The sequence below is a fragment of the Gopherus evgoodei genome, chromosome 17 (assembly GCF_007399415.2).
Source record: "Gopherus evgoodei ecotype Sinaloan lineage chromosome 17, rGopEvg1_v1.p, whole genome shotgun sequence".
In the NCBI taxonomy this organism is placed as follows: Eukaryota; Metazoa; Chordata; order Testudines; family Testudinidae; genus Gopherus; species Gopherus evgoodei.
In genome coordinates, this window is record NC_044338.1 from 13,351,553 (window position 1) to 13,364,771 (window position 13,219).

Sequence of the window (13,219 nt, forward strand, 5' to 3'; positions counted from 1 at the left end):
TGCTAGACCCTTTCTCCACCAGAGGGAAAGACTCTGGCATCGGGGAAAGGCTTCAGCAGCGGGCAAACTCCCCCCTGCCAGAGCCTTTTACTGATACGTGTAGTTACACCCTGCAGTGTGGATGCAACCTCCTTTTCACTGCAGCGTACAGGTACGCATATGCTCCATGCCACCAAAAGCAGTGGGAGGTTTCCCTGTGTGGGAAGTTTTGATTCAGTGTAGCTGGCTCTGTGTAGTCCTTAAAAAAAAAAAAAAATAGAGCGAGCAAGCATAAAGAGAAGCTCATTTCCTTTCACTCTGACATAGTAAAGAGAGATGATAATGAGTGAGAGCCGGAAAGGACACGTTTGAGATAGATTGGGTTTTGTCAACAGACTCTCTATGCTCCTTTTCACAAGACATGCTGCCAGTATAGCAATTTACATGTTAGAATGAATATTCTTTTGAAGAGGAAGAAATCCATGGCTGCTTCAGGGTTGGGGAATAGAAAATGCCTGGGGGAAAAGTAAGTTAATAATGAAAATCCTTAAATCAGAGGTACATTAGAGTCTTTACAAGACAGTCTGTTGTCTTGGGCCAAAGTTAGTGGAAGTGAATCCGGGGCCCAAGGGGTAAAATTTGCTGATTGAAAAAGAAACATGGGGATGGTTGAAATTGGTCTTTGAAGTGGGCAGGCTTATGATGGAGGAGTAGATAGAATAATAATATGCAATATCTAGATCGAGGTAGGCAACCTATGGCATGTGTGCCAAAGGCGGCACGCGAGCTGATTTTCAGTGGCCACACACTGCCCAGGTCCTGGCCACCGGTCCGGGGGGCTCTGCCTTTTAATTTAATTTTAAATGAAGCTTCTTAAACATTTAAAAAAACTTATTTACTTTACATACAACAATAATTTAGTTATATATTATAGACTTATAGAAAGAGACCTTCTAAAAATGTTAAAATGTATTACTGGCATGCGAAACCTTAAATTAGAGTGAATAAATGAAGACTCTGCACAGCACTTCTGAAAGGTTGCTGACTCCTGATCTAGATGTTGTAGTGTGATCAGGTTAGGGCCCGATCATACAAAGTGCTGAATGGGCACTCAGCAGCTCCCATGATAGGGTCCTTAATGAGGCAACTGATGGAATTAAATGAACCAGGTGGAGATTTACTTAAAGATGCTGGAGTGGGTGAAAAGGCTGTCCAACTTCAATCATTTTTGCCCACAAATGATTGTGCCCACAATTAATTGCACCCTCAAAACTCTGGTTCCAAAAACAGAAAGAAGCCCAAGTTCTTCTACGAGTCAGAACTACATGCCAGGTGACTTTGAGGTGTCCCCATAACAAATCAATCCCTGCTTAGCTGTTTCAGGATGTTGTCCTAAATGTGGAACTTAATGCCCTGAGTTAAGCACCCAAGTTTGAAAATTGGGAAGTAAATTGATAAAAAAAAGTTTTCAGTATCTAAATAATGCACTTTTATGAAGGGAAGGAAAATGGCTATAAATGAAGCAGAGGTCATATTTCCCAAACAATTATTGCCTTGAAGGTTGCAGACTGAAGCTGTCATTTTACTAAGAACTGTACAAAAACAGTTTCAGTGAGAAATCCGAAAAGGATGCAAATTAATGAATGATGGCCAACCATTATCTCTTTGACATTAATGAGAGTCATGGGTAAAAAATCTTGAATCAAATTACCCTCAGTCTTTGATATGCCCGTGAGCAGGCTCTTAAACTTTTATCATATCCAGCAAACATTTTCATTTTTGTGAGCATGGATTAAATACTCATGGCAAAAAACTGGAGTAATGTCATGGGAGGAGAAATAGGCCTTTACTCATTGTCCATAAATGGTTGCACAGTGAAACCCTGATTTTTGTGAATGATTGTACTGCAACTCATGCAGTTTTGTTGTGCAGCTACTGTTGTTTCGAGTTGTTCAGTTTTATGGACTCTAGTTAGTTTGTAAAATAGGGGGTACAGGCTTTTCATCGCCAATTCACACTAAAGAGATCGGAATAGGAGGAGGTGGAAAGGACAGAAAGGAGTTTCTTTGGAAAACTATGAAGAATAGCTGTCTCCTTATTCAGCTTTCTGAACAGTAGTTTTTTAAACTGTAAAGGAAATATTACGGGCTGTTTATTTAACCAGACACTTGTAGTGGAGGAGGGGTGATACGTTTTCACGGCTATGAATTCTTTTTCTTATCACTAATAAGTAGTGGTGGGAGTTCCTTTCCCAGTTGTGCTTAGCATATATTACCCTTGCAGTCTCAGTCCACTTCCAGGGGAACATCACGAATGGCCCCCAACACAGCCGTCCTTGCTGGCATCAGAAAGGGCTGAATGAGTCACAGAGACTTGCAGTCCCTCCAGCTCACACGCCTGAGGGACTTGGGGGGCTTATGCTGCCACTGCTTGTGCTTTACCTGCTGTTTGGATAAACAGAGAACTAGGACCTCCAGGTCTGGCAATATGGCACTTTTCAGCAGCACAATAATTCACAGTAAAAAAACAAAGAAGACCAGAGTGAAACTGTCACACTAGATGCAGATTTTTTTGAACTCCCTGGCGTTATCTATTCAGGATCCATCTGCAGGTTTAAAAATCAATGGGGATTTCTCCTTTTCTATGCAGAGCTCTTTGTGGGATGGTTCAGCAATCAAAAGGAGAGGTCATATGACTCTTCCATTTAATACACAAGCCTCTATACATTTGTTAGGGTGGATGGGGGCCTCCTGGCTTGTGTGGAGAGACCACAGAACTATTCTGCAAATAGCATTAAATGCAGCACTGGCCACACTACCAGCTCAGAGATTGCACAGTGACAACAATGTACCGCGGGATCTTGGGTAAAATGCAGAGACATTTAACAATAGCTTTTTGCTCAAAGAACAACAACGAGATATTTGCTTATGTAGCCAACATCTGTCTCAAAGGCTGATATTTATAAATGATTTGTTTTGTTGTGGCTGCCCAAGAAGGGACCCATTTTAGGAGCCATTTGGCTGAGAGAACGGGAATGCAAAGCTGAGCATTTCTGACACTTAAACTGGGAAAGAGACAATCTGTCACCCTTGCTGAAGCTCTTTGGACTAAGTTGTCAAACAGCGAAGAAGAAGAAGAAGAGATAATAGTGATTGGCAGGAGATAGGATCAGCCCTGAAATTATCACAGATGGAATGGATTGGTTGGGGAGCAGGAGATGGAACGGCTGGGAGAAGAATGCTAGGTCGGGAACAGCAGGTGAGTTTTAGGGAGAGGAGAGGCAGAAGCTGGTGAGGCTGAGAAGAATTGGGAGTGGCAGAGGGTGCATTAGTGAACTCTAAAGTGCAGGCCATTCAGAGGCCATATGATAGCTCTGATACATATTGGGCTGTAAGTTGGCTAGGAAGAACATTCCTCTCTTAGTAGAGAACTTTATCGCCAATCATGTTTTTCACCTGTGTAATGGTGCATCATCTTTGCGCTGATGCTTGCAATGAGCATCGATGTGCTGGGAGCAAACACAGATTTACACTTCTCTCTTTTTACCTCTTTGTTGACATGCCCTCCCTTGCTTGCTATTTTTCTCAGCACAGATTTATCTGTTTGGCCAACATTTCCCTCACACTGACTTTAATTGACTGAGCAATCAATAATACTGTGTCCTGTGTGCAGTGGTCCACGGAACGATCAGAACCAGTATAAATTTGCACTGTGGCCTTTGGGAATCAAACATTTTTTTGTGGCAGTTCATCAAAGGGGGTTTTATTTTTTTAAGCTTATTTCAGATGCAAGGAACTAAGGCAAAGTTTTTCCTGATCAGCTGAAAAGAAAGGGGAAAATGTGCACCATTTAAAATCATCACTCACTGAATTATTCTGCATTATTTCATTCACCAGTTGAGGGCCAGATCCTACTATCATTGAAACCAATGAGAGACAGGAAGTCCCCTTGATTTGAGTGGAAGCAGATTCAGGCCTGCAGTTCTGTTCTGGGTGAAATCCTGACCCCAGTTAAGACAATGGAAGTTTTGCCATTGACTTCAGTGAGCTTAAGATTTCATCCTCTATGTCAAAGAAAAAAAAAAGGTACTCGTTCTGCTCCTGTTGAAATCAGTGGAAAATACCCATTTACTTTTCAGCATAAGCAGAGACAGACCCAAGATGTCCAGGATGCTACTCAGAGAATTGCTAAAAGTAGACTTGCAGATTGCCAGTTCTAATGGGAATGACATAAAATGATGTAAAACAAGTTACTACCATTCCAAACACTTTTGACAGCTGACTTTCACAGTCATAGTCTTCTGCAGAACACTGAAACACAAGATAATGCAAGGGTCATAAAATTATAAGCTACTCTCTATGTTCCCTCTGGATCAGAGTTAAAGCATGTTTGCCTGGCAATAGGTGGGTAATGGGAAGTTTGCAGTGTTGCTGTCTGCCCTGTTACGCAGATAAACATCCTTAAGGACTGTCAAGCCGGCACCTATAACTGGCACTAAATATTTACTGTGGCAGGTATGGCATCATCCTGCCATATACTTGGGAGACCTTACTGAATGAAGTTTAAGTATTTTTGGGATCCATTGTATTAACTTGAATGGTTTATGTATCATTGTATTTTACTTCATGAGGTAGGGGTGCCCCAGCTTCTTCAGGAACTGAAAACAATGGGTGGTGATTAGGACAAATCACCCAGATTGTAATACCTGTATGGAGATACCTGGGAAAGCTAACATATACCAGTTCAAACTGGATTCTCCAGAGACCAACAGACAAAGAAAGGATTTTTTGATTCATTAGCCTGAGTTTAAACTAATTCGGGGACTTCTTTCTGATCCAGGAAATGGACAAGACCTGTGGCCCACCTTTTAGGGAAGGTTGGACTAACTGAGGCCCCATAAAACTGATGGGTGACCTCTGGTAAGCTGTTAGCATGCATATGGGAATGTTTGTTGGTTTTTTTATGTTTTCTCTGTATTGCTTTCACCTGAAGAGTATATATACTTGCTTAGAAAGGGCTGTGTTGTAACTTGTAACTGCTGGCAATTGTACTGTTCATAGTCCTGGGAGAGAGAACAAAGCACAAGCATTAGGTACACTGGCTTGCTGGGGATATTGCAGTAGAAGACAGGACACTGTGCGGCCTTAAAAAGCCTGGTCAGAAGTGAGTAAGACTCACTGCCCAGAAAAGGTGACAGCTGTGAGCCCAGAAACCTTTTGGTGGGTGCCCTCAAGGGATGATGGATGGCGAATACAGGGAAGTTACCCTGAAACTATGACGTTTATTATCATTTAAAAAAATTACTTAGTATTGGCACATATCCTTTATTCGGTGCATTTATATGATAGTAACATGTTCCTGAAGATTATTTGGTAATTATTAGAATGGCTGGGAATTTTCCATCTAAATGCTTTTTCAGTGAAAAATGCAGTTTCCCACAAAATCAGAATTTTCATGGGGAATTTCAGTTCTGCCATTCCCCCCAACCCCTTATTTTCCACTAGGAAAATCAAACTGAAATGTTTTGGGTTGGATCGACCCACACTGAAATATTTCAGTTTGTGAAATGAATAAAAACATTTAGTTTCGGTCAGTTTGACATTACTCTGTGTCCAACTGAGCTGCCATGGTGCCTCTTGAGAATAGTAGTTCAAATGCCTCATACCCCCATTCTCCTGTATGAGCTGTGTCCCTGGCTGAAGTACATTTCCACCACAGTGCATCATGGGAGACATAGTCCCTCCAGGGATCACAGTCCATAAAGGAGAATGGGGGTCTGAGATACCTGAACTACAACTCCCATGAGACTGTGACAGCTCAGACACAACGCAGTGTCAAAAAGAAACATTTTGATCCAATAGTGCCGTAATGTTTCATTTCTATCGAAACTCTCAAAATAAAACATTTTGACATTTCCAAATCAAATTTTTTTAGAACTTTCCATTCTACCAATTTTTTTAAAGATATTTTAACACTTCATCCTGATTTAGGATGAAAACAAATGTAATATCAGAATTTCCCAAGGGATGGACATTCCAATTTTTGACCAGCTCTGGTAATTGTTAAACTTATTTACTAGGCAACTGAGGATATAAAATTGGCAACTTTTAAATCACTTATTTATATTTTAGAACCCAAAGCTGCACTGAAGCTAAGGAAACTATCTGCTGGCAAACATAAGGGATGTAGGACTGCTACCCATTTTACAATGACAGAAATAATCAGATAGTGATTGCACAGCACTTAACGTGGTCAACAGTTGCAGTGTAATTACAGATTTATTACATGACTATTTATAACCTATCAAATATATAGAAACCATCTGCGAGGCCAGAGGCTAGCTAGCAGGCAGTGATTTCCCAAGTAGAATTTGTTTCACAGAGAGTTGTGATTCACTCTGGATCAGTATATGCAACAAGAAATAACGAGGATTGCTGCTAGTTACCAGTCATATAGGGATTTCCTGTAAATAAATTTACTGCTGAATTGTAGGTAAGAAATCTCAGGAAGTTTTAAAGGAAAAACAATATCAAACATCACCAAAACAACTCCCTCTGCGAATGGCTTTTCTGAAATGAAATGCATCGAAAGAAACTGATGCAGAGTAACTCATGTAAAGGGGGAAGTAGCCTTTGAATCTTCGTAGAGTCAGATGTAGATGAAGAGAATTAACGACTTGCTAGACTGGATGTCAAGTCAGAACTATGATAGCTGTCTCACAAAGAAAATTTAAAAATGCTTATTTCACCTGATTATTCTTTCCTTCATCCCAGAGGAATTTGGGACTTAATAGAATTGCCACGTGCTGCCTAATAACTAGAAGGTGCAGATGTTAAATGCAATCAGAGAGTGGAAATTAATTAAAAACAAAAACCCTTGCATGCTCGAATAACTCTGAGAAATGAGTACTGTACCCTTTAGCACTTGTAGGACATAAATCTTCATGGGGGAAAAATAGCAGGCTAAACCATCATGACAAATGTGTTTTAAAAACAACAAACAGAAGCTGAGGTAAACATCGACAAAATCTGTGACCTCTGGATGATAGAGAAGGTTGAAAAGTTTTGACTTTCTGTACAGGTTGCTCTTTGAGCCAGGATCACTGGTTTTCTTCTGAAATGGAGACACTTCTTGCTTAAGTCACTACAGAACTTGCATCTAGAAATGAATCATAGAATTATACATTGAAATCAGTCAATAAAATAAATAATGAATATACCCTAGATTTCTTTCTGCATTAATACTTCTCTAGTCCTTCCCTCTCCTGAATTACCTGTTTCATGTTGTTTGTTCCCTAGTTTGATGATTTTGCATTTTTCCAGCTGAATCTCATTTTTGTTGTTTTCTGCCATTCAGTCTAACCTGTTGTGCACAGTGTTATTTCTCTGTCCTTAGACTGAGTGGCAGAAGAGCAATGCACTTTTCATCCTTAGATCTTAAAGTTCTTTACAAGGAAGATCCATGATTATTATCTCCATTTGACAGATGGGGAAACAAAGGCACAAGTTGGGGCAGTGATTTCCCAATATCATCCTGAAGAACTGAAATGTCCTGAGTCTCAGTCCAGTGCTGTTACTGCTGGAACACACTGTCATGGTTCTGGGGTTAACTGCACTTCTGACCTCTACAGATCTGCTCAAGGACACCCTGTAGAGTCTCAGACTCCAGCCATCACCTCCCTGTGGGCAAGGACATGTGTCTCAGCCTGCAGATAAGGGATTTAAGCTGTCAGTCCCCATGCAAGCCACTGTACTGATCCCAGAAGGTCTGTTCCTGTCTCAGGGAAAATGACAGAGTTACCAGTGACCAGGTAGCTTTCATAAAGCACAAGACATTTATTTTAGGGCAAAAGCATTACAGAAAGGACATTTAAGAGAATAAACAGTCTACATGCATGCAAAGCTTACCAGGTGTCTCCCATTTTCCACATGGAGGCCCTGGCAGATTCAAGTCTTCAAACCCTTCCAGCAATGTTTTGCCCTCTTGGTTACAATCTCATGTCAATTGTTGGATCAAAAAGTGGGTTCAGTCAGCCAGTTGAGGCTGATCCTTATATTACCGGCTCTCTCCTTGTCTCGGCCACTTGAATCTGGTCTGAATTGAATGCAATTCATTCACTCCGGGGGTTCTTTACCTGCCCCAGGATCTGCATAATTACTCCCTACTGATTTTAATTCTTGGCAGAAGCTCTGTGACCTTCCCCCATAGACCTAGAATACCATCCTTAGCTCACAATGATACATATAACATTTATAGATACAAAAGCATGTGACTAATCCCTGAGCCTGTAGCATCTGGCCCATCTCAATATAATAGTCTTTGAAAGTGTCCAGGTTTCTAAGGTCTTGCATCTGTCTCTCATACAGTCACCCAATATTAAAATCCCCAGATACTTAACTACCACCTTCTCTTCATGAGAAGTTCTATTTGCGTTTTCTGGGTTTGGGAGTAAACTACATACATCAGACTGGAGGGTGACAGCCGTACAAACTGATGCCAAGTAATATACATGGGAGATGGGGATATACTCAAATCCCTAGTGGAAACCAGTAGAACTTGAACAGACCTGTCGCTTGCTACAGTATGGCCAGCCCCTGCACAGGATTGCTTGGAACTAGTGCGCCCCCACTGGTCGCTTCTCCAGAAGGGTGGGTAAGAGGCTTCACCCTTCTGGAGCAGTGTCAATCTGTGCTGCCCTCTGGTCACAGTTTGGCCCTTATTCTTCTATACTATTATTATAACTATGTTTATTATGGTTGTGCCTGGGAACTAGCCAAAATTGGGGCTACCCTGTTGTTGTAGGCATTGTGCAAACCCAGAGTAGAAGACCTGAGCAAATAATGGAATTTTCAGTTTGAGCACCGAACTAAACACTCTGAAAAAGAATCTGGTTCAAACTGAATCAAATCGAAATTGTATGCTGAAACACATACATTTGTTTTGAATCAACTGAAACATTTTGGATTGATTTAAATGAAATTTTTTTTTTTAATTTTAGTGTCAATTAAAATATTTTGATTTACTCGAAATAATTTGTGTTTTGGTTTTGGTTCATCAGCGTTTGGCTGTTTTACCACTTTTTGTTTTCTTTTTAATCTGGCTAAGTTTGAAGTCAACGTCAACATTTTGAAATTTTCAAAACACAACATTTTGAAATGAAAAAGTCAAAACAAAACATTCTGAAATGGTTGAAATAATATGTTTTCTCTTCTTTGAAATTTTGTTCCTGTTATTCTCTGTATGGAAATTTATTCATTGAATTGGGCCCAAATTTGCAGAGAGTTTTGGGGCATGGAAAGAGGCATTTTTCAACAAAAAAAAATCTATTTGTTGAAAATTATTTGCCGTGCTCTAATAAACAGTCCCTGCCCCCAAAGGGCCTGTAGTCTAAATCAGTCATTTTCAACCGGTGGTCCGCAGACCTCGGGGAGTCTGCAGACTATGCCTAAGATTTCCAAAGGGGTCCAGCACTTCAATTTGAAATTTGTTAGTGGTCCACACATGAAAAAAGGTTGAAAACCACTGGTCTAAATAAAGGAGTTCTCAATTTTTTCATAGTGTGGACACTATCTTTGCTGAGTGATTGCTTCATGGGCACCTCCTGTCCCACTTCTGATCCAGCAGCATCAGTCGTCATTGCAACCACCATAATCACTTGGAAAAATGATATAAGGGAAGTCTTGATGTATTTTTAGCTTCTGGTAATGACATTTAATGGCTGATAACAAGAAGGGGGAACCAGAACCTTGTGATCCACAGGTTCAGAGACCACAGTTTGAGAACTATGGTTCTGTACCCATTAGCTAATAGAGTTGGCTTCACTGTATCCAAAAAGGAACCAGAGCCGAGTGACTTTTAAGTTAGGTGATGTGCCGAACAGTAACAGGGAGTCTGTTGGAGAGCAGAATCAAAGAGTGCTACAAAGAAAAAAATGTTTGAGGTGGAGTTGCATACAAAGTATACAAAGGAGGTACTTACTGAAGTATAGCTGCTTTTTGTGCTTTGAGTACAACCTATTTATAGCTCCCCAAATATACTTACACTGGGAAGTGCTATTTATAGACATGAGTGAAAATAGGTAGGTTTGGAGTCAGAAGTTGATGTTTCAGACTTGGTTAAAAGTTCATTTTTCTGAAGGCTGTGGAACAGCTTGAACTGAAGTTTATGTTGGGATTCTAACCAAGGCCCTGATCCAGCAAAGCACTTAAGCATGTGAGTACTCCCAATGAAATCTGCCATATGTTGGGATTAAGAAATCCTACACTGAAGTCAATATATGAATGTAGATTACTCATGTTTAAGTGCTCTCACATTGCGGCTTGTAAAGTTTTCTGACGTAAATGCCTGATATTTTCCTTTAAAAACCATTTTGTTAGTTTCCTACTATATTTTTAGTTCTGATTTGCTTTTTTTTTAAGCTGTCAAAGATCATTTTTTTAAATGAATGGATTCCACTGTAATATTTACTGCACTTCAGCTTTCAGCCCAGCATATGAAAATAGATCTCACTCAAGCTGGCAGTGTCTAATGGGATTCATTGCTACTCCAGAGGCTTTATGTACTGAAACTTCCAGCTGTGCTTGATTTGAACAGACTCGTCATCACTTTACATTATTGTGATTCTAATGCAAGGAGAGAAGGTGGATACAAGATAGCATCTATCTTTCACTTATGAATAAAGAGGCCATAGTTAATTCCTGTAGGAACTGAAAATATAGCTATTATGGGTCTGATCCAATGCCCACTGACATTAACGGGAATCTTCCCTTTGACTTCAGTGGGTTTTGGATCAGGCCTTATATGGGTGACATATAAAAGGCGATTTAAAAACCAACTAAGCAAACATGGAATTATTTCATAGTATAAGATAGCTTATTTACAGTGAAATGATAAAGGCACAATAGATTTTGTCAAAGCAACAGTGGTGTATGTGTGAACTTTGATTTATTATGATTTAGAAGCTGTTTTGGGGCTTTAAAAGAATTATTAGAAAATAGTTAAGTCACTGCAGCCTACCATTGTGAGCTATGATATCATCAGCTCTTCCTTGGATTGAAGATCCATTATTATTGTAACGGATTCCCTACAGGGCACTAGTATTCCCATTAGTCAGATGGGGAACTGAGGCACGAGAAAGTAAGACACTTCCCCAAGGTTACTCAGGGACTCTGTGGTGAAGGAGGGAATTGAATATCTATCTCCTGAGTCCTAGGCTAGTACCCGAACCACCCTGACCTAGTTGAAAATTTTCTGATTAAACTGTTTTATGGCAGAAAACTGAATTTTGAATTGAAAACCAAACACCTGAAAATGAGAACTTAATTTTTCAGCTGAAACCAAAATATCTTGAATCAGACATGCTGTCATGATATCTCATAGGAGTTGTTGTTTGGTGCCCTTGAGCCTCCTCATACTCTGTGGACTGGGCTCCCCAACTGGTTTTCATCTGCTATGATGCACTAGGGCCACAGAACTCTCATGGTATACCACGTCTCCTCCCCGGGAGAATCATGGTGGATCATGGGAAATGTAGTCTGAGCGGGGAGCCTGGTCTCTGGGAGAATGGGAGTGTGAGGCACCTGAACTACAACTCCCATGGGGCACTGCAACAGAATTTTACAAATATTTTGATTTTTAGTTTTTTGATGAAGATGAAATTTTCTGCAGGGAAAAGAGCCCTATTTTCCAAACTGCCACCTTTTCATCTGTTTAAATATATTCATTTTATTAATTTTCCAAAAGCAAAGGCTACAGAGGCACCAGCCATGCAATACGATCAATAAGTTCTGCAGGAGACAGTTATAATGCAAAGAAATATTTGTGCAGATAAGTGGCTCATTGCACATCCCCATGGGCAAAGGGGAGCAAAGTGGATAGAGCTAGGGCAGTGAAAGCAGATGAGGGGAACTCACCTCTATGTCATGTTCCTACTTTCCCAGTAATCTTCAGAATCCTACTTTGTGCAGTTGGAAATAGCATGCTGGTGAGGAATGGCCATCCACCTTGGAATGCTCCCTCTGGGACCCATGTGGGTGAATACAGTATGGGTACTAGCAATATTGACTTCTGCTCCATGCATCTCATTAGGGGAGTGGGCACTGGGCTCCTCTGGGGTTCCCTGAACTATTCCCCTTCAGGATAACATTCATCAGAAAGTCTGTGGTTTACCGGACAGAGTTTCCCAGAGTCCTCTACCTTCTTGTAGATTTTATTACTGAAAGGTACATTATGGCCCTGGGTAAACTGAAAATGATCAGTCAACATCCTTGCAAACAATGCACAAGTAAGATAAACATAACTGATGACATGTTAAATAAGGAATGTGTTCGTATCCTAGCAGAGATCATAAAGAGCTGACTGACGTGAGATTACTGAACCTGTTAATAGCTCATTATCTCCCTGAAAGGTGTTTAATAAAACATCCTATGTTTTCTTTCCAAATGCTTGTTGAAAAGACAAACCTATTTAACAAAACAAAACAAACCCCAAATCCCTTAAAGTAGGAAGGCTTCCTAGCTGGCTGAGACTCCAGAATTGACGTGAATCAGAATGTCCTGCATTTTAAGCAGTCATGACCACTTCACCTGGGGAATTTGATGGTGAAACTTCAATGTTAAGAAAGCCCTAAAGTATGTCAAACTTGGATAACCATCAGTGCCCGCAATGCATTGACAGAACATGGACACTCCAGGATAGGGAATGACTGAGCAGTATGGAGTTTAAAGCGGCTATGAAAGGCTTGAGGTGTGAATGTCAGATTTAAAACAAAAACAACATCAGAGGACAAAAACTGAGCCAGGATTGGGAAGAATGATGGATGATTTCTCTGGTTCTCACAGATTTTTATTGATCTGTGGCTGTTTATAGCTGTAAAACAGTTATAAATTAGAGGAATGCCATGAAAAGTAGTGGGGGGGTGGAAATTGCCTGGAGGTGGTTTAAAAGATATACATCACAATTTATCAGACAAGAAAGAAAATGAGATTTAGGGCTTCATTTGGGAGATAAGACTCTTCTATGAGAGCGATTTAACTTCCAAAGGCAGTTCTTTGGGCCAAAAGTGTTATTGGCTGTAGGCAAAAATCTCCTATTTAGATTGGTGTGACCTCATGTAATAGTGGGGAGACGTTGTCCTAATGTGGTGATGTGGGTGACCTCATTAAAGGGTCGTGCTTAGGTTACGTGCGTCTGCATGTAGCAGAGGAATGTGCCTACGTTCTCTTACCCTGCGATAAGGTCA

General features: G+C 40.5%; 1 protein-coding gene across 2 annotated transcripts in view; it reads left to right on the forward strand.

Moving 5' to 3' along the window:
- The window catches only part of CALN1 (calneuron 1), a 233,342-nt gene that overhangs the window by 113,339 nt on the left and 106,784 nt on the right, over positions 1 to 13,219 (forward strand). The gene's annotated exons all lie outside the window — the stretch shown is intronic.